Raw genomic sequence first — 23,406 nt, forward strand, 5'->3', positions numbered from 1 at the left:
TTTCCTTAAAAAAATTAAAAACCTGCTAAATGGTTTTTTTTTTTTTTTTTTTTTTTTAATTTGGCTTTGTAGAAGGTAATGTATAGAGTTTCAGACACAGAGCTGAAGGTAGCCAGAGGTCATTCTGGTGGAGAAAAAATAGAGGAGAAAGAAAAGAAGACAAAACAGACATATAATGAATGAGGAGAGATAAAAGACCAAAGCACAGAAGATAATTAATGTCTTCACTGAAAAATAGAAAGAACATTCCCTCCAATGTCTCCTTAAAAAAAATAAAAAGAAAGAAAGAAAAGTCAGTGTTTTTAAAACATATCCTCACTCCAATTAAAAATAATTTATCAGACAGATAGGCCTAGTAGTGCTAGGAACTGTGCAACCTCAACTGTTTGAATGAATTGTCAAATTACAATAATTCATCTGACTTAATGCAGACATTTACAATAGAGATTTCCATAGTTGAGCTAGTCACCTTGGACTCTCTACTAATAAAGAAATTACTTGTGCCAGTAATTCATCTTATAGACACTAATGTGACTCAGTGTTACATATTTTTGCTGTCAGTGAATATACTTGKTATCTGGCTTACCATCAGAATCATCTAGAATTGAGAATTTTCTGTGCTTTTTCTCTTTGACCATTTTAAAGCACTTTGAACTGCAGAACTCTATATGATCTGTAAATGAAGTCATTAGCTACGAGAAGGAATATTTTGGTGGGACTTAATTATTTAGAGAACTCATTGAAATCTACCCCTACCRCTCTGTGAGAATGTTTTCTCTTTTTAAGTTTAACCTTTTTATTGATGATATTTGCTGCAGCGCCTGTGCAGCTATGGGTCATAATCACGTCATTTAATTATATCCTTTTCAGCTGGGACAATGAAACATCAATTGGAGATGCCAGGCATCAGGAGCAGAGCTGTATGCTGACTCCATCCAACAGCAATTGAGAGATGGGTTGTTTAGGGCTGTCTTTAAATAATACCTGAATCTTTTCTATTTTCTCGCTGTCCTCTCTCTTATTTAAGGCTATTAAAGTCTAATCTTGACTTTCTTATCTTTTTATATTTATCATGAGTCACTTTTATTTGGTGAAAGAAATTGTCTGAAATGTCTTTTAAATATAAAACAACCATATATSAATATGCTCAATTGTGCTAGTTCTACCAGAAAGTCATAACAATTTCAGWATCTCCTAATTCCTTATATAGAGCTAAGGTCAACAGTTTCATATTTGAGTGCCTATCATCAGGACTTCAGAGTGCAAATAATTTCTTCCTGTTTTTACTCCATAATAAGAAAAGAGCTTATTCAAATTAGTCCAGAGAATCCAGCTGCAAACACTTCCAGCCAAATAAGTAATCATTTTACTCTTATGTTTCATTCTTTCATTAATTTCATATTGTCTCCTGTCACTCTTAAAAAAAGTTGAATTAAGTCCAATAATAACTAGCAAATAAACTTTTCAAAGAGAAATACCTATGCTAGTGTCTTTAAAAAAAGCAATAAATTTCAGATAAACGAATGCAAAAAATCATAATATTATGCAATATATTTAGGTTTAATTCCATTAAACATGCTTGCATTTGYGTTGGCTGAAATATTGGGCTGATATGCAGACTTTTTTCTATAATAATCAGACAACTATTTAATGTGACTGTTTTATATTAATCAAAAAGCTGTGAAATTGGCTCTACATTGAGTAAGCACCTGTGTTTGATTGTGATTTGTCACAATAAGCTGTCAGGTGTTTCAGTACACGCAAAGTATTCTTTCATTGTAGAGAATATATTTTTATCTTGCTGCTAGTTCTCCTTAGCAAAATAAGACAACCCAATACAGAGTCGTGATATGCAGAGTGTTCTCATCACAAATTCAGAGCAAATGGAGCAAAGTGTAGTGGAATCATTTCAATATTCATATTGCAGCATCTAGGAGAGTCATGTTGCTGTTGTAACTCTTACTGCAAAGTAATACATCAGCACATCAAGAAAGTCAGGCTACTCYTCAGTCTGAATGCTTCAACACTGCTTCTAAATAGATAGCTCATCAGTCATGTTTGAAGACTGCATTTTCTATTCTTTTTTGGTTTTCATTTATACTAATGGTCAATCTAAGAYTCAGTTTTAAACATAGAGATCTGGAACAGTGCCTTCGAGATAATTTTTCACTCAAGAAGGCTGCTTATTCTTCTGGAAAATTATTACTGACAACATTAACCCAATCAGAACTTTAGACTATAACAGAGAAGATCATCTTCTGTGTACTGAGAAAGCTCAGGCTGATCTCCAGCTTGCTCGCTTTCTTGAAAAACTTAATAATTTTGGGGAGATGAGTTATTCTTCTGAATGTCTTGAGTTTTTTTTTTTTTCATTAGAAAGTTTAGCAACAACAGAAATAGAGAGAATAAAACTAAATCAAYAAAACACAGTAAGCAAAAGTTACTCACTCCAAATAAGCAGAGAGCAGACTCATTGGGCTGTTGTCTAGCTACTGGCCTGTGAATCTCAGTATTGACTTATACAAATCTCTTGACTGGAAAGATTCTGAAAACTCACAGGTTATAACAGGGTCTGACCTGAGCAACAACACTGTGAATTTATTGCCTGTGAAAGGCATACAGGGAAAAAAAAGGCATGCAAGGAGGAACTACAAAAAAGAAACTAGCCCAGATTCTTTCTGCCTAAATTTAGGTAATTAATCAAGAGTCAAGTTAAAAACAGRGTCAGAGGAGATGAATACCTCCAAAGGGCTGCCTATTCAACCTGAAATCTGATCTTCCATATAGACGTGACCTCTCTCTCTTTAGAGATTATTTAGTGAGCTCAGGGCATATAATTTCTTAACATAGGTGGGATCACTCAGCCAAACTGACCAGATATTACAACAGCTGTAAATGGAGATAGTAGTGATCCAGAAAGATGTACAGAATTGAGTATAGAGCTCTGCCCTGGAAAGAAGTGCCAGTATTTTCAGGAATGGTRTTGTAGATAATGCTACCTTCAAGCTCATAAGGATGTATTACAAACAGTGGAAGAAAACCTAATAATGCTAAGAAGAGGACTTGAAAATTTTCTTTAAACTAATGCATATAATTAGCWATCTTTTATAATGCTGATGAAGCATTTGAACAGCAAAATCTAACCAAAAAAATCAATTATACTGAAATTGCATATTTTGAAATGCTTACAAAATTGTGCAGATTCAAATAAAACTTAAAGCAGCAAGCTTTGCACAACAAAGCTTTATTCCTGTACTTGCTRTTGTTTGAGATCTCTTAAACTAGGATTACTTCCCCATGAGATATGATAGTGTCAGAARTTTGTGATTCTATCCCGGCCAATGATGAAACTACAATTTTTACCTATGCCTTAGACTATCTCTAATGTCATTAATCACGAGAACACACACATAGTAATATCTGGATACAATTTTCTGTATGCTTTAGATTCTTATGTGTATGAAAGCAACTGAGGTTTTAGTATAAGCCGCTATTCACTGCTGTTTTTTAATTGCTTATAATTAGTTTATGATATTTAGGAAGTTAATGAGGATGCATATCCATTTTCTTCTTGAGTTTTTGACAAATATGTATTCTAATGCAAGGCAAACACAAAGCTCCACTAAACCAAAACAAGAGCATTTTGCACCCATTTTGCAAAAGCATAGTTGCTATTCAAGGAAACCGTAAAATTGGCTTAGTGCCAAAAAAGTGAAAGATTTCTTTTCAGCTGTTTTACAGACTTGGATCCCAATCCAACAAGCATTCATGGTCACTGGACCTCTGGAATCATTCAAGATTCCATTAGTTTTGCTTAAACCATGAGAAACAAATTACAGAATTGAAAGTTTAGTGTGTGACTCAGAGCAATCCTTTAATTTCTCTCCAYCTGATGTTGTAATACTTTTTGTGTCTCCCAAGGTTTCATTTATTACTACTGAAAAAGCTTTACATGACTGTTATCTAGAAAATGGGTCAGGGAAAGAAAAAGCAAATCATTCATGTTATTTATTCACTGTAAAGGTTGCAGCAGCGCTTAGTATGTGATAAATGACTTCTCAAATGTAAAAGACAAACTACCTGTTACAAACAGTTCACATGCTGAAAGACAGAAAAATATATGAATGTTCTTTATCTCCTTTACCCATCACTGAAGCATAGTGTTAGGATGATCTGTGGATTTTAAAAATCCACCTCCCAAACCTTTTTTTTTTTTTTTTTTTTTTAATATTCATTTGTTTTGCATAACTTTGGGGTAGCTGTGCTATAAAGGAATTTTTAGTCAGCTAACTGTGACACAGCAACAGAGGGTCATCGGTGATTCTTTCAGATTCCAGGGTTAGTTCCACTGAACTCAAGAAATCACCATTTGTCAAATGTGAGAATTTATTAGAGCTAGGTGGTTCTACACATATGATGGACGCTGGACAACACTAAACAATTAACACCAGACAATCTACAAATACAATAAGGCTAAAAATATAGGAAAGAACTAAAAATAGAATACACATATGAGAGCTCTATGCTTAAGCTTTGGATACACACTACGATGATTGGTCTTGAATGCATGGTACAGTGGCCGTTCTCATCCTCTCCTTATCCTTATGAGACACATCTCTGGTATAGTTTTCCTTGGACTGTTCTCATCACTCTTGAGCTCTGCCAAAATGATTCAGGTTCTCCCTGGCTGTTGGCATCAGGGATGTCCCCACTGATAGGTGGGTTGTTGGGTCTACAGGACAGCTGACAGTAAATTGAGTCCACACAGAGGTATGCTACTTWCTTGCTTTTATCCTTCYCAGGCTTAGTTCATTATCCAGTCAAACAATGTTAGACACGATAAAACAGATGATCTTAGTCAATAACAGTATGGATATCAACTGGACRATCAACAGGATGGTCAACAGATCAACAGATAAAAGTAGGGATGTCCAACAAAGTGTGAGTATATAGCATCACTTCACCTTTGCTGACTWGCTTCACTCAGCACCCATGGACCACTGGAAGGCTACAGCAACTCCACAGTGTAGGGACTATTGTCGTGGTGCAACAGGGGTTCCTTAACTCTTGGGGAGCAACCTAGAGTAAACCCCTCTTCTGTGGGCTGCACCATCCTGCATCCTTGTCTGTGTGGCACCAGTCGCYAACTTCTGTGCACTTCATAGAGGAAGTGGATCTTGAGGGTGGATTGGATCAATGACAGAGTATTGAACTGGAGGATGGAAGAAAGAAAGGGAAAAAAGACTGCTTCCTTTACATACAGTCACAGTTTCCTTATTTTTCTAGTACAGTGAAGGCAGAGAATGTTTTCCCAGGTGCTATAAACAGTAACAGGTGCATTGAGCCACAAGAAGAAAAAACAAAGGGTAATAATTTCTGTAAAATTTACATGTCCAAGGCCCATCAAACTTCCAATAMTCCATGTGACAGGACAGAAAAAAAGTTCTGTGTGGTCAGCGTGATGCCATATAACATTATTCCAGCATTAGCAGGCATAACAGGCATTGTTACAGAATGTTAATTAGTCAACTATTTAACATCTTTTTTTTAAAACTTAAAATAAATATATTTATTGAARTAGTTTTGTAATATTCCTGAACGYCTTGTTACAAAGACTTCTGTTCACATTTCTTATCAACAAGTTGCATGATGTTGTTTTTTTAATAAATTATATGGTTAGGATCCAGTTTACTCTTTTAAGAATGCTAGACATCATTTGGTAAGATAAATCATCTACTGCAGGTAGATGTGTTGTCTGTAACCTTCCAGCAAACTCCAGAACTCTAGTTAGCATTTTGACAAGAACTACAGGAAACCAACACTCTCTTTAKAAGCACTTGGAGGACAGGCAAGATACCTTAAAATGTCCCAATACTCATCTTTAACCAACTGAKTTGATATCTCTGTAAGGGCAGGATTCAGTTCGAGTTGAAAGCCTAAGTTTAGGAGTCTACGCCATCTGGAGTCTCCAATCCCATTGGAGTTGAGGATAATTTAATCAGAATTGTTAGCAGAGTCTAGAAAGTGATTCAATAGAGCAGTCATCAGTCTCCATACATTATACTGGGAGTTCAGAGTTCATTTCAGTCTTCCAGACATACCTGTTTAGTACCAGCTGAAAATATCCTCAAATATCAATGGATCAGTAAGCTGCAAACTATATGGCATCTCAACATTCACAAATGGCTAGGTATTGGATGAGAAGACATTTTATGACATTGATAGGTGTTACATACAATTTATAGAAATTGTTTATTTTGATATTCTGCAGTGGAACTCATTATCCTTGATTGTCCTTAAAACAAGGCTGTTTAGCATACGTGGGTGAAAAAAAATAATGTGAAAGACAACAAAAAATAAATGTCCATTACATATATATATATATACACACACACATATATATACATATATACATATATATATATATAAAGAGTTATGGTAGAGTTAAAAATCCCTATTTTCAGCATAGCCTCTTCTTACTTGAATCAGGAAAAAACTTTTCTGGGTTCAAATTATTCTATAACTGTTGCAGTGGGGTTTGTTGCATCCTGATGGAAAGCAACAGGTATTGGATATTTCGCTGCCGGGAGCTAACAATMATCCCAACCAAGCCTCACAAGTTCTATTTCCGTAAAATGCCTTCAGAGGAGAAGTCTCAAGTCTTGCAACTACTGTTATCAGTGCAATTCTAAATGCTCTCATGCTGTGACACAGCTACTTCACACACACCAGTGGGAATCCCCCAAACCATTCATTTTTACAGAATATGTCCTTCATGCAAGTACAGAGATAAAAAAGTGTGATGCTGACCACAAAGTACAAAATGATTGATCTCCTTTTAGTAAAAAAAGAGTAAGGAAATAAACTCAAATCAATTTGATGACAAAAAAATAATCTTTTTACATATCTCCCATACTATTAACTTAAAATATAAATATGTCCTAGGCATCCCTGTAACCACATTTTTCTTATTCAGCAATTTCTCCTTCTGAGCGAGCTTCCACTGTTTCCCCCATACAAAACCAAAGAGAGGCCTACAATAATAAAAGATTATTTTTAATAATGCTAAGCAAGATTTATCCACATCTCCTTGACAGCTACATTTCTAACTGGCTTAAGCAGAAAAGTCACATTTGAATATATTCTGACTTTTAGAAACTGAGTAGTTCCATATTCATTTGTAGCTGGATAACTGATTTTTCTGCTTTTTTAGGAATGAAAGCATATGCTTTCTTTCTACATCTGATCTCAAGCCTAGTATCTTCAAGCCTAGTAACTTCAGGGAACAAAATAGCTTTGATTAGATAGATYCTATGATGTTTAAAAGTACCTATGGCTTCCACCAAAACTTAATTAGTTCCTTATCTGTGGATAGCGTGTAAACCTGTCAGATCGATGTGAATCAGGTCGGTACTACAAGTGTGCATTACCTAGGACTCAGTCACACCTGTAGCATACAATACAATTTTGGATCCTGTTGGCACTGAATTAATACAAATACAAAGAATAGATTACAAATATAGGAAATATTAGGAAAAAATATCTGTTGTAAACTAGGAGACTATCAGCTATAAACGACAAAGAGAAAATTTTAGATGTACTAGTTTATTCTAGGATGACTATGATCCTCCAGTATGATGTATATATATCCTAAAGAATAGGATATATGTATTTTTAAGATCCATTACATTCTAGTGTTGCCAAGGGAGATCAGAAATGTGAATGCTGTTGTATAGCATCTTGTGAGCCATTCTGGAATCTGATATTCAGAAAAAAATCAGGAAAATTTACCATTATGAACCGGGATACTACAAGAGAAAAACAAACACACTTTATTTAATTTAATAGAATTAAGGACAAAAGGAAATATGCTTGCTCTCTATAAACACAGCAYGAGAGCAAAACCCTAGCAAAGAAGATCCGTTTAAGATAAAAAAAACTATGCTGACATAAAAATTGATTATCCATAAATAAATTAATTTAGGTTGACAGTTAGACAGTTCAGACAATCAAAACARTAAAGTTGCAGAAAAGCTTCTGAATAGAAGGGAATAAGACGAATAAAACATTTTAAGATAATTCTAAGGATATGAGGATGAATAATTGGACTAGTAAGGAAGTAAACACAGTGTTGAGGTTCACGACCCCTCCCTCAAATATGTACTTTCACTACTTAATGTTCAACTGTTGTATTGCTCCTTGAGTGTATGTGCTGCCAGTAAGCCTCTTTCCACAATATCATCAGAAAATATTTTAAATCTAAAATAAATACAATAGGTAAACATGTTGTCAGCAAGAAATTTGTGATTATGATCAGAGATACCTATTGCTGTAGGTGGGAAACTGTGGCAGGGTTGATTTACAGATCTTGCAGATATGATGCAAAATGTGCTTTTTCTTTATTTTTTTTTCTCTGTAATTATCATAGGACATTGCAGCAGACATTTAAAAGACAAGCAAACATGAGTAAATATGAAAGGCTTAATTCTTCTCTATTTTAACAAATCAGAAATGAATTATAATGTCAGAAAATATATTTAAAGTCTTTTTTTAATTATATTAAAAAAAGGAACAGCAGAAACTAATCAGTTCTCCATGAGCATTTGTATCCTTTCTTTATTTTTGTGCAGAAGGCTGATTACATTTTTAAGAGTTTTCTTCTTCTAAGTAATTCTACAGAACTTCATTCATGATAGTTCATRAAGTTATAATTTTATGAAGATGGTTGAGATAAGAAAGGGCCAGGTCCTAATTGAATTCCTTGGAATAGTCAGTGACACTGGAATGCAGAAGAAAAAAAAAACAATTAAAGCTCTCAAGGCATCCCATTCTCTTTCAAGATTTGGCATTTCCAGTTTGGCAAAATTTCAGAGATCACGGTGTAGTAATGGGAGATATCCAAAGCAATGACTTTTAGCAGCAGTGTTCTCCAAGCGAAAGTAAAATCTCCTATGGTTACAGTAGCATAACCTAAAGGAGCAGAGCTTTTATCCCCTATTTGATAGCCTAAAAATTAAAAATAATGGAATCTTGATTATTTCTATGGTATTTAACAGTAAATCAGTTTCTGCCCATGGATCTGGACTGATCAAGACTAAAGAAAACGGCAGTTCTATCTTGTAATGATGTTTCTCATTCTTTTTCAGGTCCATAACAGATGAATTTCTTTGGCTAAATGAATGAATGAATAAATAAATAAATAAWTATATCATTTGATGGTTTCAAGATAGAAACCCTTGTTTGTTAAGCATCCTCAAGAAAATGATACAAATGATCCATTAGAAGAACACAGTGGAATTGCCACTTTTACCACATAGGATTTGCAGGTATCACAGATTTTCTGGGCCCTGGAAATTAGAGATAAATATTCATTTGCAAAATTGTTCCCTACACTCTGTGCTTTGCATAATTTGCTTTAACTTAATCATGCAATGTTTCTTGAAAATTTTCACTTGGGAGTAAATTCTAGTCTTATCTTCAGTTTCAGTACAAATTTCCTGACATGCAGCCCACAGTTTCTTTTCCTTAATAGTATCCTCTCACCTTTAACTAAACCTTGCTGCCAACCAACTGGTTTATATATCGAGTGATCTATTTCAATCAAAGATTTTTACCACATTTTTCTGAGACTATTACAAGCYTTCATTAAGGACTCAAAGTGGATGTCAAATCAGCAAACACTATCCAGCATGGTTGTTATTTTATTTTCACTGTTTAGAAATTACAGAATGAAATTAAGATGAAAAATATTAAGAGTGGGAAGAAAAGCCCAGTGTTTGTAATGGAGAAGCCACATAAGCGGGCATGAGAGATTGGAACACCTAGCAGCCTTTCCAGCTGGCACTGGAAATTTCAAGCAACATGAGTTTGAAGGAAATATGGTACTTGGGACATAACTAATTTTGTTTGACAGACTGTGTGCTTTCACAATGACTGTGGCAAACAGTGGCAGAGATGCTGATGCCTTCCTCTAGAAGACTCATTCGACAAAAATTTCTTTCTGCTCAAAGACTTTTTCAAAATAAAATATATGCAAGAATGGCTGCTTCTTCCTACAGTAATGGTAAAATCATCTTCCTCTCAAAAATAGAAATGGTTCCCTTTGATCACTAACCTATGAAATACAGAAATGGAGAAGAAAATTCTGCTGGGAGGAAATAAAAAGGTTTGCTATGATCAAAAGACTTTTAGAAGCTAGTATTAACTGCAGTAGAGTATGGCTGCTATTCAAGCACAGTTTTCCTCTGCATTCCAGTTTTTTTTTGGATTAGTTTTGATAAAATTTGCCTGTATTTTTTCCTCATCTCTTGGTGAAACATTTTCTGATGCATATGTTGTCCTATCAATAATGTTAGAATTGATATTTGATGTTGATGGTATAGAGCAAGTAGATGATTTTAAACATTGAGCCAAAGTAGAAGGAAATATTCTCTGGTTCCCTATTTTCTCCTTATAAAGCTTATGCTACACTTAACATATATAACTGGAGGCAAAGTAGAAAAGGGAGACTGAGCAATGGCCAAGTAATGGAACATAGAGTCAATATGCCTCCGTGACGACCAAAGGTGTCCTTTGCCAACCCGTGGAGCGTGAATGCCAGGCTTACTGTTCTCTATAGACTGCAGAAGGGCATTTTATTTCCTTGCAGTCTTGCTCTTGGTACGTAGAGACAAATAATCATCTGGAATGGAGAAAAGTGCAATAACTACCTTCTTAAGCCTCCTTCTCTTCCTCTATTACTCACACTCAGACACTTCTCAGACACTATGCTTGCTCTAAAGAAGCTATAAATTGACTCTTAATAGGCACAACTCTTACAGAACAAAGTCTGTCATTTGTATATTACATTCCTTACTATAAAACATTCATCTCAGGAGAAAAAAAGCATTAATTATTAATAACTACTGTAGTCAATATTTAATATATCTCCATTCTTCTGAAACATAAGATTATTGATATAAAATATTAATTAACAGCCAACACATGCTGGAACTGTATCTCATTTAATTACACTTAAAACTAAACAGTGTAAGTCAAGAATACATTTCAAGAAGTCTCAAGGCAAGGATCAGACTAAGTGAAAACACAGTAGAGAAAATACTCATCTCCGTTGCAGCAGCAGAGATAGGTAGGATGAAATGTTTGAGTTGTTAATACAGATAACATCATTCTAACAGTAAAAATAGAAGAAGTAGGTTACAAATGAGTGTATGTCTTTAGGGAAAGAGTGTGTGACATACCAAGAAACTTAATATTCTTTCTGTTCTTCTAGGCATTCATTATCCCATTCAATGAGAGAAGAGTCAGGCATGCTGGGAAAAAAAACCCAGCAGGATATGTATATAATAATTAACTTCACAAAAATCCTTCRGAAAAAAAATACTGTATGTGTTCAGTGGGACATGCCATTTTTGATTTTGTCAGCCTCACCACTGGTATCACTGCTCCCTTGCATCTCCTCATTTACATTCCCTTAAACTATGACACACCTGTACATGCACATTGYGTTATGCGAATTACATTGTAATTTTAAGACAGAAAATTCTGTCAGCTGAGTCCAGTCCAGGAAAACACCTATCTTTTTAGCAAAACATTTAAATATAAAATTGATATAGACATATTTCTTGATCACTTCTAATCTAAAAACATAACTGCTGCTTCTCTAACAAAAAAAATATATTTTCTATATATGAACTCCAGCTGTTCTATATATTTCTATATTTGCATAGTTGTTATATGATTTATTTATTATTACTCAGCAAATTGCTTTAAAACTCCGTCAAGTATTGGCATATACAAAAAAGCAACCTTTCAGTATTTTTCCTTCACTGCTTTTCATACTTTGAGGCTAAATTGATTCTACATATCTTTAGGCATCCAACAGAGGAGCTGAAAGCTTAATTATGCTACACATAGGTTTATAAGAAGCAGGGTATGACTAGACTCCTGACTCAGAGATATTCCTACGATCTGGGGAGAGAAAGGGGAAAGGACTTCACAGGGCTGACTTCCGTTGAGGGAGGTTAGGCTAATTTTGTTCCTCTCTATAGCCCACAGAGACAGATTCTTCCCCAAGATGATTAATTCTACTTAAGTAGGGATCCTGCTCTGAATCACCTACAATGTACCCATCCTTCCCTCGGAGACTGTAAGAAGAGCCGACTAGTTTAGCTTTGCTAGTCTAAAGTCACTACCTCACTGTGGGCTTTAATTAAAACCTCTGACAGACAGACATCATCTCATCRGTCAAAATATTCCTTTCTGCTGAAGAACTGTGAGATCAAACCATACCCTTTCCAAGCTGCTGTCTGATAAGGTAAGGCTAGAAAGGAAAACTTAATTTGTTTCAAACCTGAATAAGGGATATGGGATTACCATCTTGAAGGTCCTGACACGTGCCATGTGAACCACAGAGGCGCTTCCCTGCTAAGGCTTGCCTTTTCTCATTCTCTTTCTTTCCTTCTCGTCTTGGTGGAAGCTCTATGCATCCCAACAGATCCAATTGAAACATATAATGTGACATCTATATGAAAGCTGTGCTAATTAACCTTTGGCCTGCTGTCTAGAAGTCTCACAATTCAGGGTGAAGTRAGAGAAAGACAGGTCAGCTGAGCTGATCAGTAACAACTCCATGTGGGCTCCACGTTCATCAGGTCTGTGCCATGGTATCAGGAAAGTCCTTGGGGACTGTCTGGAAGGTTTTAGACTCACAGCTGTAAATGCTGAAAACTGAGATTAGTTACTACACGTGATTCTTGAATTGTAATTCCTCAGAGGTAATGCCATATTCCAACACTGTCTTTCAGCACTTAAATCTCACTAACTGTTTAGTGCCTTACATGCCACTCTAACAGCTAAGGTTTACTTTGCAATTGACGGTTGAGATTATTTCCACGTGAACTACAGGTCTCCATGGTTTCTGTATTTTTTCACCCCTCTCTTTTAAAGAGTTCAGATAATTAGAAGAGTGAAATACAATATAAGTTCCTCTGGCTTTCAGCACCATGTTCATTATGCAAGTATCAAACTCTAGCGAGCAAAGAATGCAATTTCTTCTTTTATGCACTGTAATTCTCATAGCTTTCATGATAGCATAATGAGCACTATAATCCTCAAAGTGGCAAAATACCAGTTTGTTTGTTCCAAGCATGAGTGCCTGAACTTACCTTCTCAAAAGATAGAAAGGAAGTGAGCATAACTCAAATCACGGTAAATTGATGGTTTAAGTTGACAAAGAAATTTTATTAATCCTTTTCAGAGTAGTTAACTGAACTGCCTGAGTGACTAGTGACAGTAGAGTAGTTTGACTATTAACTAACCCAGCATCACTTTAACAATTGATAGTCATAAAGTTTTACTGGAAGTGAGTTTGTTCTGGCAAGGGGATTACAGGTTAGCAGGTTACAATTTACAGGTCTTTTCCAATTCTAGATAGAGGAGAATGAGGGAACTTGAACAAAATTTGGTATGTTAATTGAAACTGGATAGAATGTGAAACGYATTCCCCCTATTTAATATAAGAGCAGTGTCTATATTTCTACCAAATTAGCAAGAAGTCTGAGGTGTGTGCTAATTCCCAGAYCAACACTATTTAAAATGAGATAAAGGGCTCCATAGTGCTTAATAACCTCATCCAATGTCCCCGTTGTGCACCAAGAAAAGAAATTCTGAAAGCAGAAAGCTATCATTGTATGCAAGACTAACAGAGAACTTCATAATCCCATAAATACAGTATGCAGAAGCTTTATATGCTTATTTGGTTGGTACTAATGGAAACTCTCTGTGCTAATATTCCCTGTATGGAAAAATGAATAGACCTCCTGTGAATGTTTGTTGTTTTAAAAGGTTTGACATCTTACTAAGAAAAAGCAATTACTCCTCCTGTTCCACACAGCTTGGCTGATCTCTTGGTCTGGGATAAATGCCACAAGTTGTTTTGTTCATACCTCTCCACATAAATTAGAGGAATTTAATTTGTAAAAGCTGCTCCTACAGTATCTGATCTCAAAATCAGGCAGGGAATAAAGCAAACTTCAAAACACAAATATTTCCATAGTACTTACAAACCCTCTATGAGAAGCAATGCTTAAAATGTACTCTTCTGCAATTTGAAATAGCTGTATAAAATAGATGCCTCTAAAGACATTCATGCAAAAATACAGTCACATTTTTAGAAGCTGCAGCAACTTTTGAAAGAGATACATGCATTTTTGAGACAGGTTGGTATCCTTAGATTATCTGGTATAAGGTTTAGTGTACTCCAGGCTGCTTAATTCTGGCTCCCCTTACTAAATTATCTTGTCTGAGCATGTGATCTGGTTTGACATGAAGATATGCCATATGACATTACAAGATTGATCTCTATCCTTTTTAAGAGGATTGATCCCACTTTTAGAATTTCTGTATTCAGTTTCTGGTTTGAATAACACCAGCCTTATTGCTCACCTACTGGTTCTTCTTGTGTCTTTCTCTGAATGATGCRTGAGTCTGTCAGTACCTGTATTTTTAGTCCATGTCAGAGACTGACTCACAGTAGCCAATCACCTTCTGGTCATATTTCCAATAAGCTAAACAAATAAATTCTTCTACAGCATTTCTTACAAACTTTGTGTTGTTTTTCTTGCTTTTTTTCTTGATCTTCACATATTTTTACTGTCCTTTCATGAAAGTGTCAAGAGGAATGTAGGCACTGTTTCAGGGGTCCGGGGGCATATCCAGGGGGGAAAAAAAGACATTTATTTTCTTCCTATACACTTCCCTGTTGTTCAGACAGACAAGAATCATGGTTATTCTCCTCTTTACATTCTACTGCTTATGTATTGTTATAGCCCAATATCCACTACTTACAAGTTTTGGTTTCTCAGTCTGTGAATATGGTCTACATTTCTTGCTCCCCATGTAAAATTCAGAATTTGATTATCAAATTCTTTTCATTTGAACTGCCTCAGTTCTCCAAGACTCACATCTTCTCATTATATATCATTCATTCAGTCTTTTACAGCCAATGATTTTATGTTTACTTCAAGGTCATTGACAAAACACTGAACAATGTTGGAAGTTACCATAGCTATGGGACGTAACTAGAAATTCATGTTATAAGATACATTTCAGCTATCATCAACTTCCAGAGATTTTTCATCTGTTCTATAATCCATTTAATGTAGATATTACCAATTTCAAGTACTGCTTATCTTTATTCCAAATAATATACAGTCACATACTCTGTCACAAATACCTTACAGAAAGCTGTTGCATCAGTGTAGTTATCATTATCAAATATATTTATAATYTGAAAGAATGGAATAGAGTTTTTTTGACAAACCCTATTTTCACTAAAACTGTGTTGATTGTCATGAGTTATAATTTAATCCTTTAATTCTTTATTAATTATATCCCCTATCATATTTTTCTTTATTTTTCCTGGGACTCCAACCAGGCTAAGTTGTCTTGAATTACCTGGTTATCCTGCTAGCTTTTCTTTACTACTGAGAAATAATAATACTTCTTCAAGCCTTGGAATATATATTCTTGCCTCATCAGGATTAAAAATTTGCATAAGAATAATGGCAATTTTCTCAACTAGCACTTACATGATTCTGTGATGTAAATTGTCTGGTTCATACAATTGTAAAATCTTATCTTTAGTGTATATCACATAGATTCTTCTTTACTATTCATTGGCCTGGAGTGTACTGTAGTAATTGTGATATGATATGAAGATTATAATGCCACTTTGCAAAATACAACCCAAAACACCAGAAGACCTAACTAAACATCGTGTTAGCACTTCTTGGTAGTAGGTATGTACATATGTCTAGTGGGTGTGTATGTTAGACATGTCTTCAGCTTTCAGGAAAACAGCTTTTGTGGAATAACATATCTTTTCGTTCTTTAGTGCAGTTTGACGCTGTCCTCTTTTTGTCTATTAGCACTGCAGTTAGCTCATAACTTCTAGTTGCTGGAAAATTAATAATCATCTAAATTAATTTGTAGTAAAAGATATCAGACAGATTTAACTCAAACATTAGGTACAATACCATGTGTGTTAGAAAGCTACATGTACTTTAGAAACATCAGTATCTGAGCAAGACCTTCAACAATATCCCCCAACTCAAAATTTACAATAACAAAGTAATTTTTCTTTCTAAACGTTGTAGACAAATGCCTAAAGACTATCTCATTCTGTATGATGTAGCTAAATGGCTTGTAAAAAAAACCCCATCACTAGTAGCTTTTTAATCAGCATATTGACCAGAATACTGTGGTATTTACAGTCCTCCAAAGCTAAACTTTCCTTGTCAGCCTATTAAGCAATTTACCAAAGTGATGGCCAGCTAAGATTGCATATCGTTATGTTAAAGAAGAATTTCTTTTGATAGCTTTACATACWTTTTTTTTTCAAAAAACCCTATACAATTCCACAGTATTTTTGCATTGACCTGCTAGCAAACTTTCATAAAAAGTATTTAGTGGGTTTTTTTATCTATCAATTCTACTTATGACTAGGATTATTGAAGTTTCTCTTTTCAGTTTTAGGAATATTCAGTTCTTTATAGTTCCTACTCAAAATTACTTACATCTTATCTTTAATACTTTAATATTAATGCCATGATTTTTCATGATTTTTTTTTCAATCCAACTACCATGAATGGAAAGTGAAGTATTTCCTAGCAGAGTACATGAAGTTTCCTCTCTTTCTGATCCTTTGCAAGGTCCCTATTGCCATCCACAAGGTTTAGTTCTGTTTGGTTCTGGGACAGTTAGAATTGTGTTTATGTTTATGAGAGGTATTAGAAAGTCCCATTTAGATCTCAGTATGGAAATAGTTCTTGAGATATGGGAGAGTGTGACAAAGAATGACCTGGACCTGAGTCTTTTGGTCAAAGGAGCACCTATAGAGAGGATTAAAAAATAAAATTTAGTCCTTTTGAAACCTTTTTTTTTTTTGGGGGGGGGGGGGAAGCTGAGATTTTAAGCAATTCTTATAGCACTGTGATGCTCTTTTACTTCAGTTTCTAATATAACTGATTTTTCAGCAGACAGGCAGAYATAAAACAAACTATTTAAACATCCATAAAAATCCTAATCAGTCCTACAGATGCCAAGACTTCATCAGACTAAATGGAGATTTGAAAATGATAGGCTTGCTAGTCTGGATTTGTTAAATACAATAAGAAATTTATAACATTTTTCTAGTGAATGTTTAGAAAGAACATTAGAATTGCTTGAGGTTTTTTGCATACTCTGAAAGCAACCTGAGAACTAACAAAATAAAAACAAGATCACTCATAAAGACCAGATATGCCCTCTTTTCTTTAATATTTTCAGACGTTTGCTTTCAACCCTTTTTTTTGCTATCTTCAGAAACACAAAAATAGTACTTATTAGTATAATTAATGAACCAGAACTTATGAGGAAAGGCTTCTCTGAGGATGGTATATTATCATGTTACAGGCATTACAAGAACTATTTTAAAAGTCAGCTGAGAGTATAAGAAAAGAGAAGCTCCTTGTGTTCCAGTTCCCAGAATTAAAGCACCCATTTAGTCTTCGTTGTGCAATTCTCATAGAAGCAGAGATTTGCACACGCATTTATGTCAAAAAGATAAAAGGAAAATCTTGCCTTTGATGAAAGAGTGGTAAAGCTGCTATTAACTTCAGGGAAATCAGTTCTTAGCCTGACCCCTAAGGCTATAGCTGTACAAGAAAATGAAGCAGCCTGGGGATCGTTCCCTGGCTCTATGGMTAACTGGCATAGCACTGTTGATGTTCACAACCTAAACACGCTTCCTTCCCACACCAGGGTTAAAGTGTCTAAAACACCTGCTGGGAACAATTCATGTGCTCTTCCCCGAACCGCGCGTGGCCACCATCTGAGCAGGACTGACATAGGCTAAAGCAGCGACAAAACCATATTAACAGTTAAGCAACAGGAGCAGTTGTGAGGYCAAGCGGTGACTTGTTTTACTAGGATAACTATACCTTAAGAGTCCATTTTATTTCAAAAGTTCAATTCAGTCGTGACTCATGAGCTGAATTCAAAGATTGTGTTGTTTCATGAATCTTAAAGTGAATGAAAATCTTTATGAAACCCCAACAACAGCTCTGCGTTTGTAGCTAGTTTTGACAAGAAAATAATCTAAGTAGTAGATTAATCTAACCTAATTTAAATCTGATCTAGTTATCTTTAGTGACAATATAAGGAAATAGGTTCACTTATGGCACATTTTTTTTCTGTTTTATTTTAGACATTTCTATTAGGATAATATTAATTTTAGAAATGGCCTATTTCTTTCCATTGATTCCAGCGGAAACTTCAGTGACTATCTAAGTTGTAGATGTTTACATTTGTTAGATGACTTCCATTCAGAATGCCCTGATTTTATGTATTTTCCTCTACTCTGAATCACACTTCAGGACAATGTCAACTAGCAACATTCAGTTAAAAAACAGTCTAAATTGAGGACTAAATGTGATGTTCTGAGACAGAATCAGTGTTCTGGGACAACTTCCTCTAGGAAGTCTCAAGGTTTCCTCATCTATTTGTCTTAATGGCATATGAAATTAAAAGAAAATATTGCTAACATTTATTTTATCAACCAGTCATGTACCAATTGGGTTTAAATTAATTTCAAAAGGAACAATATCTAGATCTTTGAGGAGTTTTTTAATGAAGAGAAAGAAGCTGGCATTAAAGGGCAACATAAGGAATATATACCATATGTTATGGGATGATASTGAAGTAAAAAGGTGGATATTTTAGTATAATGATTATAAGCTTTTATTATTGGTAGACTAGATAGTCATAGTGATATAAAAGAAAGGAATGGTGTGAGAGAATCAGAGTTGTGCAGAGCCAAGGAGAAATACAATGGTTTAAACAATTTGTGGGAAGATTATTGTGGCTGTTATATTAATAGATATCTTATTAATTTGTTTTGAGAGTCGAATGGTATAAATGATTAAAAGGATATGTATTTGACTGCATAGTTGTTAAAATATTTTAAACTAAGGGAAAAAATTTAATATAAACTCTTTTTAACCAATTAGATGTCTGTTTTTTAATGAAATACTGCCAAATGCACAGGCTGCTTGTCTAAGTGGTGATAGGAGCTAATATGTTCCCTTAGTATGCTGTAAAATTAAAAGAAAGATCTGATTCTTAAAGCAAGAATTTCTTCTGTTCCACTCTGCAAGATACAGTAAGAGATGATGATAACTGCTGTCACTGCAGGTCAGTGCCAGTAAAGTATGAATAAGCTTTTTGACATGAACTATTTCATCAGTGATCTGGGTACTTTTGCCCTATTGTGGCACTATATTTTTGAATTCATCTTGTAAAGCACAGAGGCAGCATATTATCTCTGATATGTATCTACTTGACATTCCAAAGGAAGATTTTATTTTAAAGTATATTTTCATCATATTGCCCTTCATAGCCGTATATTCAATGAAGAAAATGCAAATTTAACAAATGGATTTTGGCAGTGCTTGTAGACATGCGATTCAAGTATATTGAATTACTTGTGGGCAATTTGAGAACTTTGGATATTGTAATACAGTACATAAATATGATTAGTTTAACCTAGAGAACCTCATTAATAATATACAATAAGTGCTTCACGTTCTTTTATGACTACATAGCCTGTTTGAGGGGATTGTTAACATTGCTAGAATTGTAATTTTAAATATAGCTAAGCTTTCTCAATGTTCTTAGATATACAGAAAAAAAGAATTCTTATAATTCTATGAAATAACAAATCTGAAAGATATATGTGTTTTGGCAATTCTATTGTGGCTATGTCAAAAATTATCAATAAGTTTGCAGATTGGAACATAAACAAATATTTCAAAACATCTACTCAGAATATTTTAAATAACTTCAGATTCATTGAACAGAATAAGCTTTTTGGAAGTGTCCTACCAAGCAGTCATCCTGTGACTGTGGTACAGGTCAAATTTGAAAAATCTTTCATTCTGTATCAAATTAACCAAACTAAAAAATACGCTGCTTAAGTTGCTTGAAACTTAGTRACATATACTGTGACTTCTAAATATTGGAGACTTTTGGCTGTATTATAAATGAAATATTTTAGCACAAAAAGTGATAACAAGACTATATAAAGGGAATTTAAGAATTTGCTGTAGTAATTCGAGAAAAATCAATTCTGTTGTTTCAAGAGGAGCTTGACATTTCAGCAGAAGTCATCTTTTTTGCTCTCTGAACTGGCTTTAATGAAAGTCTCCACAGKGCCATGGATTTTAAGATAATAATAACTGCTATAATAATTTAATCTGAATTCAGATAGAATGTAGGCTGTAGCATTTCAACAAGTGCTTCCTGCAGTTATGGGAATTACTTTTCTCTACTCTATGCATGAATACCACCAAGCCAAATAACTTGTGCTTTTGTCTGACCTTGCTCTAGCTTTGTAGTGTTTTACAATCATATTATGAGATAGAATATGTTTAAGTAGAATTAGGGCAAATTAACAGAATAAGTATAATATGTTTTTGTTTTTTAAATACTAAACACATTTGAAAAAGAAGATGAAGGATAGAACTAGTGAAATACGTAATAACTATATTTGGTAGAATATCTATATAACATACTTCAATGACTATGTGTGACTCTTCATGATTAATCAAGTGTTATAAACTCATGAGAGAGGATTGAGCATACTCARAGCATGACACTCAAATGGTAGACTAGAAAAGGAGAGGAAGAGGTTGAGCAAAGGGAGAGCGATGCATCTGAGCAAGAGGGAAATAAAGAGTTAAGGAATTTGCTTAGGTAAGCAAGTGAAGAGTTCTGCAAGATTTCATTTTGTCCACAGAGATTGGTCAGGAATTTGAGTCAACAGAGAGAAGACACTAAAAATAAAGGAAGAGCATCAAGCAACAGGTTGTCAGTAAAGATTTGAATATTTCAAGCTCAGCTCACTGGATATAGCTCTCTAAATAATGTTTACTATTATTACTACTGATAATAGTTACTAAACCATCAGGTATATGAAGGACTAATGGGAATATAAAGACATATAATGGGAGAATTCAGAAAATAAAGAGTAATTAAACTACTGTATGTCCAAAGCATTGTCTCTATTGACATCTTTCGTTCAGTGTTTGATACTTTTCTAAAAAAAAGTGCTAGTGTTAAAGAATCTATTGTCTCAAAACAAGTATAATTGGAATATGGTATATATCCTGCATAACAAATAAGGTCAGGTTAGTTGATCTAGTAATAAYTCATAAAATCTATTTCTTTGTACCATTAAAACAATCTGAACATTCATGAGAGAAAATATGAAAATGCAATTGAACTGAAAATAAAAACAGCATTCAAGACTACCAACACAGTATTAAAATAAAATGAAGAAAATAGTTAAAAAGAAGTGCTAACTCTGAGCTTTTCCAGATTTTTTTTTTTTTTTTTTTTTTCAGTTAATTTGGTGGGGGGAAAGAATGGGAAAAGGACCACTTTTAAGCCAGATGCAATACTGAATGGCTGAGAGTGGATCTGTGTTTTGTAAGCAGAGAGCCCTTTTTTATCATAATAAATAACTTGGAAATGTTTCTAAAATTACTTAAATGTTTTATTAATATGTGGCTAAACACGTTGATACAAAAAGAAGAAATAAGGCATAAAGCATATCATAAGAATTCTAAAGGTAACAAGCAAACCATTGTGAAGTAAAGTCAGCTAGAGAGGTAGCCTATAAGGTAGCTGTAAAATTGTCTGGATCTCAAGGCTGTTATCGTCAGTGTTATCATCAGTGTAATCATCAGTGATATAAAGTCCCACTGGTGAGTGCCCACTAGTGTTGTTCCTTGAAGGCTGATACTGGAAGGTTTTACACTTTTATTAATGACATGGACAGTTGAACCAAGTGCACTATTAACAAGTTCACGGATTACATCAAGTTGGGGAAAGAGGTTACACTGGAAGGCAGGGCTGTATGATTTTGACATGCTGGAGAAGTGGGCTGTCMGGAGCTTCACAAAGTTCAAGAAAGACAATGAAAAATCCTGCACCTGTAATGCAATAATCGCTGCACAATTTGGGGCCAGCTGGACAGAAAATGGTTCTGAAGGAAAGGTCCTGGAGGTCTTAAGGGATGACAGATTGGAAATGAGTCGGCAGCATTCCCTTGCAGCAAAGAAGGCCAACCACGTCCTGAACTGTATTAGCAAAAATATAGCTAGTAGGTCCAGSTAAGCAATCTTTCCCCCTTTTCAGGCATTTATGAGACCGCATATGAATACTGTGTCTAGTTTTGTGTTCCACTGATATACTGTTATAAATTGACTGAAGGGCTACTAAGATGATTAGGAGACTGGATATATATATGACATTCACAGAAAGACTGAAACAGATTTTTTTTCCACTGTTGTGAAATGAATTGTATTGCTATCTTTGCTATCTAATGAGAGGGTAGAGATGGAGCCAGACTCCTCTCCCATATGCACGGTGAAAAGATGAGATGCAAGTTAAGACCTGTGAAATTCCGATTAGATGTAAGAAAAAAATTCCTTACAGAAAAAGGTGGTCAAACACTGGACCAGGAAGCCAGAGAAGATGTGGAGTCTCCACTGCTGCAAATACTGAAAACTCAGGTAACCTTGTCAGGGCCTTGAGGGCACTAACAGGCTTTACCGGCCYTCCCAGGGCCTCGCTGCTCCTATCCATGCCTAGGCTCCCATTTCAGCTTAGCCTGAGGCTGTCAGTCCCTGCTCTGCGATGCTGCAGCGGTGCCGGGCTGCAGCCCTGCCTAGCCACACGCCCCACTGATCCCCAGCCCGACCAGTCTCAGCCTGTCCCATTCCCACAGCGGTGCCTGGCCACTGCAAGGCTGCATCTAGCCCCAGATAGATGACAGATGTCATCTAACAGGCCTGATCTCAACCCTAGCCTGTGAGCCAGTCACCAAATCTGGCCCTACAGAGGCGCCCGCTGGCCAGGGCTGCTGCTGGCTGGGTGTCCCCGCTGCTCTGATCCCTTGCTCTGTTCAGGCACAGACCTTGCTGCCACCAGGAGCCCCCACTGATGTCAGCGTTGGCCCCACGCAGCCTCTGCCCTCACAGTGACTTGACAAACCTGACCAAATTTCAAAGTCRGCCCTATTTACCAGCCCTACAGGTTAGCAGAGCACTGGAACGGGTTGCCCAGAGAGGTTGTGGAGCCTCCATCCTTGGAGATATTTGAAACCATCTTTACACAATCCTGGGCAACATGCTGTAGGAGACCCTTTTTGAGCAGGGGGGCTTGGACTGCATGATCTCTAGAGGTCCCTTCCAATCCCAGTCATTCTGTGATTCTGTGTTTCTGTGAAATCTTTTCCAACCTCTATCATCTTATTCTTTTTAAATATTTAAATATTTTCCTTTCTTTGCTATAGCCAAATGA

Source organism: Rhea americana, unplaced genomic scaffold, assembly GCF_003343005.1.
Source record: "Rhea americana isolate MKP2758 unplaced genomic scaffold, rheAme1 scaffold_159, whole genome shotgun sequence".
Lineage (NCBI taxonomy): Eukaryota > Metazoa > Chordata > Aves > Rheiformes > Rheidae > Rhea > Rhea americana.